Raw genomic sequence first — 7440 nt, forward strand, 5'->3', positions numbered from 1 at the left:
CATAGAAGAAAACATAGGTACTAAACTCATGGATCATGAATTTAGAGAAGATTTTGTGGATTCAAAGCAAGTGAATTCAAAGCAAAAATAAATGAAAGAGACTATATTAAATCAAAAAGCTTCTGTACAGCAAAAGAAACCATTAACAAGACAAAAAAGCAACCAAGTGAATGGGAGAAGATATATGAAGAAAGCGCCTTTGATCAGGGCCTAATATTTAAATTATACAAATAATTCATGTAACTTGACAATAAAAAAACCAATCCAATTAAAAAATGGGAAGAAGACTTGAACAGACAATTTTCCCAAGAAGACATACAAATGGCCAACAGACATATGAAAAGGTGCTCAACTTCACTAGCTACTAGGGGAATGTAAATCAAAACCACAATGAGATACCACCTCATACCTATTAGAATGGATATCATCAACAGGACAAGTAATAACAAGTGTTGGAGAGGTTGCGGGGGAAAAAGAATTGTCATACATTGCTGGTAGGAATGTAAATTGGTGCAGCCACCAAGGAAAACAGTATGGAGGTTCCTTGAAAAACTAAGAAAAAATTACCATATGACCCAGCAATCTCTCTTCTGGGTATTTACCCTAAAACTTGAAAATGTTTATCTGCAAAGATATGTGCACCCTGATGTTTATAGCAGCATTATTCATGATGGCCAAGATATAGAAACAGCTGAAGATTCCTTCAATAGATGATTGGATAAAGAAGATGTGGTACATTTATACAAAGGAATATTACTCAGCCATAAGAAAAGACGAAATACTGCCATTTGTGACAACATGGATGGATCTTGAGATTATCATGCTAATTGAAATGTCAGATGGAAAAAGCTGAGAACCATATGATTTCACTCATATGTGGTATATAAAACTAAAATCAACAAACAAGAAAAACAAACAGACTCATGGACTCAGATAGTGGATTAGTGGTTACCAGAGGGAATGAGGAAGGGGGTAGGTAGACAGTGTAGAGGGGTTCAAATATTGGGTGACAGAAAGAAATTTAACTTTGAGCGATGAACACACAGTGTAATATACATATGTTGTATTATTGAATTGTATACTTGAAACCTATTTGATTTTATTAACCAATGTCACCCCAACAGTTTTAATTAAAAAAATAAAGACATATTCTCCTATATATTCTTTGCAATAGTCAAGATGTGGAAGCAATCTAAGTATCCATTAATAGATGAATACATAAAGAAGAAGTGGTACATATATACACTGGAATATTACTCAGCCATAAAAAGAATTAAATCTTGCTATCTACAACATCATGGATGAACCTAGAAGGCATTAGGCTGAATGAAATAAGTCAGACAGAGAAAGACAAATACTGTATGATTCCACTTATATGTGGAATCTAAAAAACAAAATAAATGAACAGACATAACAGAAAGAAACTCATAGATACAGAGCACACATTGATGGTTGCCATATGGGAGGGGGATTGTGGAGGTATGTGAAAAATGGGAAGGGCTGAAGAGGTACAAATTGGTAGTTACAAAATAATCATAGGTATGTAAAGTATAGGAAAGGGATTATAGTCTATAATATTGTAATAATTATGTATGGTGTCAGATATGTACTAGATTTATCAAGGTGATTAATTTGTGTTATATAAATGTTTAATGAGTATGTTATACACCTGAAACTAATACAATATTGTTTGTCAGCTGTAATTGAAAAATAAAAACTTATTTTAAAAAGAATTAAACAGCATCAGCAACAAATAAAGCATATGAGGATGTAAAGATTGAAAGATTTATTGGAGAAAAAATGTGAAAAGTATACAAATTAAAAACGCTCCAGAACTCAAAGCCTGGACTTTGTCAACAACAACAACAACAACAACAACAACAACAACAAACAGTAAAAATCAGTTGAATTAGTTTTGTGCAGTATATTCCACTATGGTAAGAATACATAGGTATATGAGAGCTATAACATGCGAATGTGTAATTTTAGTGATCCTGCACATAAGTTACATGCTCTTATATTTGCATTTAAAACAGATATTGTACAATATAAAGATGAAAAGTAAAATCCATGCTAATAATTTAAAATTTTAATTATATTTTTACTTAGAACAAAAAATAACAAATAGATAACACCATGACAATTAGAGCGAGAGAGCGTGAACACATGTACAGAAAAATTAAAAACCTTTATATTTTAGTATCTTTAGGTGGAATTTCCCCAGTTTTTGAATGAGGGGCCTCACATTTTCATTTTGCACTAAGTCCCATAAATTATGCAGCTGACTCTCCTGTATTTTTAAAGATTTTTCATAATAAAATATTGGTAAAAATATCTTCCCTGTTCTTTAAATCTGAACTCAAAACTTCTATGAAACTTTGTCTTGCCATACCAAATAGAGTAATTTTTGAGTCCTTTGAATTTCTAGTATAAAGATCACTTCTATTATTACCTGGCTATATAACTGTGAGAATACTCTTCTCCTCTTTGGGTTTCTATCTTTTCTCGTGCACTGAAGAGATTTCACTAGATGGTCTTTTCTAAAGGTCCTTTAAATCGGAACACTGCTTCTCTCATTTATAGCATTTAAAAACCTTTTCCATGCACAACTGGGTGGTGTTTGGGAATGAGTATAGGCCATGTCCTCTTGTGGGTGTAGGCTTTTGGAAAATGAACCCCTGCCTTGTATATTTCTATTCTCCATGATACTTTGCACATAGTACATACATAAATACTGTTGTCTGGATATATAAATGAATAAATAAGTGAGTGAATGTGATTGGCATTATTTGTATTTTGCTTCAGAGTTGCTTCAAAATCAATCATTTCCTCCACTTTTAATGTGACCAAGTCTGCACATGAGTTACATGCTGTTATATTTGCATTTAAAACAAGAAAGTTTGAATATGATAGAAAGTGGCACTAATCTTACCTTGGGCTATCAATCAGCCTCTTGGGACCACTCTCCTCCTATACTTGGAAAAGGTTTCCCTCTTTCCTCACTTTTCTGCCTTCCTAAAGCTCTTTGACTCCTATCTCATACCCTCAGGGGGAGGGAGGTCTGCTGTTTCACTAGGCTCTGCGTTGTGTGTCCAGCTCAGAGGCCTGTAAAGGAATTGGGTAATGGACAGAGTGTCTCATGTGGATCAAAGGCTCAGCCCCACAAGAGGCCTTTAAAACTTTCCATCTATACTGGAGTGTTTTGTTTCCCACATCCATTGGGAAGGTGGAGTGGGGAGTGGGATAGGAAGGATGGCTTTGTGAAATCCAACATCTCTGGGCAGTGAGCCATACACAACTCTATACTAGTAGAAGACTAGCCTTGGCTTTTGGAGAACCTGAACTGTCCATCTTCTTAACACTGACCAGCACACATTGATGGCATTATAAATCAAGCTAGCCCCACTTCGTCCAGAGCCCACTGTCTAATCCCATTTTCCACTTCCACAAGCTCTACTTGTCACTTCTCAATGAATCAGAAAGAATTTTTCCAGCTGAGCTTGATATTGATTTCCTTAAATGACCCTTAAAAAGTTCATATTTGAATTCATGAATCTGAGCATGATGCAGGCCTCTTACATTGTTGAACACTCATCTGCTCAGAAGTTTGGGGCCTTGGCATGGTTGGGTGTTGATGTATTGATGGATGGAAAATATTGGTTTTGCATTCTATCAGTAACCCTGAAGAGGTAATATTGGGATTTAGGGATCTGATTATTCAAGAAATGCTTGATTGGAACCAGCTCTAGTCTTATTTATATTTTGGAAAGAGAAGATAATGACTTGTACTACAGAAATGGCTGCCCCTCCACTCTTAACAGACAGAGTGTGAAAATGATCAAGTAAGCAATGTCAATAGGAAGGCAATTCAAGTAAGAGACCCAACAAAGAATCAGAAGCAGTAGTAGAAAGAGCATTGGTTGGGAGTCAGCAGACCAGGCTCTGGTTCTGACTTTGTTATACTCTCACTCACTTAGTGATATTTGACTAGTTTCTTTCTCAGAGTCTCAGTTCCCTTCTGTATAAAATGAAGGGATGACCTTTGATGTCCCTAAGGATCTTCCCAGTTTTGATCTGTGACATTCGAGAGGACACTTACCTTTTTATAATTGGGTTAAGAGCATAAAATATGGAGCCAGACTGCCTGGGTTTATATCCTAGACCACCCCTTTCTTGGCTGTGTGACCTCATCTATAAAATAGGGATAGTAATAGTACTTGACTTATAGAATTGTTATAAGAATTAATTGTTTCAATTTATATGAAACACTTAGAATATTACTTGGCACATAGGAAGTGCTAATACATGTTGGCTACCATTATTATTATAGGAACCCTCTCTAGGCTATCCTAGGAAATCAGGGTAGGGTATCTGGGATTCCAGGCTTTCACTTTTCCTTCTCCTCTGAAAAAAGACACCATATAATGGTTGCTTTTCTAAGCCTCTGAAAACATACCTTACCTCCTTTTGGGGAAGGCCACTTTCTGCCCCTCCAATGTATAGCACCCTGGGGCTGTTGTATCTGGGGCCTCAATCTGGAGCTCTTAGAAAACAGTTAATTTAGAATTTTGTCTTGCTTCTTCAACCTGGAAGGTCCTGCCTATCTTCCCAAGTGTGTTTTTCTACCTTCTGTCTGGCTTTTACCTTCTCTCAGCCAAGAGAGTCAGTGGTGAGGAATATAGGGAAATGAGGTGGCAATGAAGCAACTAGGGAAGAGAGGAGAATGAGACCTCTTTAATCTCTGATTGTGCTATCAGGATTTGTCTCCATGAAGGGTCTCTGTTTCTTTAGGATATCTATGTCTTATCCATGTCCCTGGCTCTTTCTTTTTCTAGTGATATATCTAATCAATTCAAACAAATGAATCAATGAATACCAACAAATTAAATGGTAGCCCCTGCAAAGTGATATTTGTATTTAAACTTAGGTCAAAATAATATAGAATGTTATGGTCAGAAGGGGCCTTAGAGATGACCTCATCTAATCCCCCTTTTTGTAGTATATTGAAGAAACTGAGGCCCAGAAAAGGAAAGGGACTTGTCCAAGATCATATAGCAGAAATAGGGCTAGAATCTAGGCAATCCGATAGTTGTGGGCCCCTTCACTATATCAATTTGCCTCTTGGAGAATTTTTAGAAACATAGTTTCTTAACCAAAAGGAGTGATTCCAAGCATATTGGAATGTAGGTGGGTGAATGGAGATGTTTGGGCTAGAGAGGCCTTTTGGTTTCCCTCGAAATCCTTGTAGGCAGTTGTGCTCTGCCTTAAAATAGGGCCAGCCTTGCTGATGTTTCAGAGTTCCATGTCCTCAACTCTACTGCCATTGCTTGGTGGGGCCAGGAGGAGATGTCTTACAGCTTGATTTCCTGTGTCCAGGGCCTGAGAGGAACTTGTCACTCTAGAGTAGTACACAAGGTTCCCTGCATCTGCTTTGAGGTGCTTGGTCACATCATCCAAAGACAATGAAGAGATATGAATAGAATTGGTGGAAGAGTGAATTAGGTGTCACTGTCTGGTTTGCTCGGCACCCAGTCCATGGGAGTGGCAGGGCAATGAGAACAAAGCACAGTGTGAGCCCCTGGCCAGAAAAATAACCTAATAAATAGAGATTACACACCCCAGAGAGCACAGAGTTTCTGGCAGGATGTGGCAGTAGTCATTCTGAACAAACAAGATCTTAATTTATGTCTAAGCAGAGCAAGATTAGAAACCTACTTCACATTCCTCCTAGAATGTGTTTCCAGAAATCAGCCAAATGAATTTCATCCACGTGGAGATGAGGCAGAGAAGCCATGCACATAGGCTTCCAAATATAGTTCCCAAGCCACTGCCCTAACAGTGTCTGGTGCCAACTTGTCATGCCAGGCCAACGGTAGGAACAATCTTGTCTGAATCAACATCAGGATCCAGATGGCCTAGTTGGAGATTTGTATATCTGTGCCAAGAGCTGACTGAATCTATGATCTAGCTTTACCAGAAAATAATTTTTCCTGTCTTTTAAAAATTTATTTCTCAATTACAATTGACATACAATATTATATTAGTTTCAGGTGTACAACATAGTGATTAGACATTTGTATACTTTAAGAACTGATCAAATTAATATGTCTAATACCTATTTTATACCATACATAGTTATTAAAATGTTATTCATTATATTCTTTATGCTGTACTTTACATCCCCACGATCATTTTAATAACTGGAAATTTTTACTTTTTAATCCCTTTCGCCTTTTATACCTGTCCCCGCAACCCCTTCCCACCTGGCAACCATCAATTTGTTCTTTGTATCTATGAGTTTGTTTTTGTTTTGTTTGTTCACTTATTTTGTTTTTATAAATTCAACATGTGAGTGAAATCATATCATATTTGTCTTTCTCTGTATGACTTACTTCACTTAGCATGATACTCTTTTGGTGCATCCATGTTGTCGCAAAAGTTAAGATTGTATTCTTTTTAATGGCTGAGTGATCTTCCATTGTATATACATATATATGTGTATATATACATACACACATACCACATCTCCTCTATCCATTTATCTACTGATGGACACTTAGACTGCTTCCATATCTTGGTTATTGTAAATAATGCTGCATTGAACACAGGCATGCATATATCTTTTTGAATTAATCTTATGAATTTCTTCAAATAAATACCTGGAAATCTAATTACTGGGTCATATGATAATTCTATTTGTAATTTTTTAAGGAACCTCTATACAGTTTTCCATAGTAGCTGCACCAATTTGCAATCCCACCAACAGTGCATGAGGGTTCCCTTTTTACCCACATCCTCTTCAACATTTGTTCTTTGGTTTATTGATGATGGCCATTCTGACAGGTGTAAGGTGATATCTCATTGTGGTTTTAATTTGCATTTCTCTGATAATTAATGATATTGAGCATCTTTTCATATATCAGAATGTTGGCCATCTGTATGTCCTCTTTGGAGAAACACCTATTCAGGTCCTCTGACCATTTTTTCCCCCTCTTTAATTCCCCTCACCCCCACTTCCACCCCTGACCTACGGATGTTGCTGTCTCTCCTTAAGAACTGGATCTCTGAAGGCAGGGCATCTCCTCCCACGTGCTTGCAGCACGCACTCAGGGCCTGCGGCGCCCAGGGTCTGGCCCGTGGCTCCACCTGGGGCATGAACCCAGGACCTTCTGCATCTAAAGTAGACATGTTAACCACTACACTATGGAGCCACTCCTCTCTGCCCATTTTTTAATTAGATAGTTTTTTTATGTTGAGTTGTATGAATTCTTTATACATTTTAGATATTAACCCCTTATCAGATGTATCATAGGCAAATATCTTCCCCCATTCAGTAGGTTGTCTTTTCGTTTTACTGACGGTTTCCTTTGCTGTGCAAAAAGTTTTTCGTTGATGTAGTCCCATTTGTTTATTTTTTCTTTTGTATCCTTTGCTTGAGAA

At 37.1% G+C, this 7440-nt stretch overlaps 1 non-coding gene across 1 annotated transcript; it reads right to left on the reverse strand.

Annotated features, from left to right (window-relative positions):
• Positions 1 to 7137: 7137 nt before the first annotated feature.
• Positions 7138 to 7211, reverse strand: TRNAL-UAG. Its single transcript has one exon. It is a non-coding gene; the product is annotated as a tRNA-Leu (tRNA).
• Between the last annotated feature and the right edge of the window lie 229 nt (positions 7212 to 7440).

Source organism: Pteropus vampyrus, unplaced genomic scaffold (assembly GCF_000151845.1).
Source record: "Pteropus vampyrus isolate Shadow unplaced genomic scaffold, Pvam_2.0 Scaffold635, whole genome shotgun sequence".
NCBI lineage: Eukaryota > Metazoa > Chordata > Mammalia > Chiroptera > Pteropodidae > Pteropus > Pteropus vampyrus.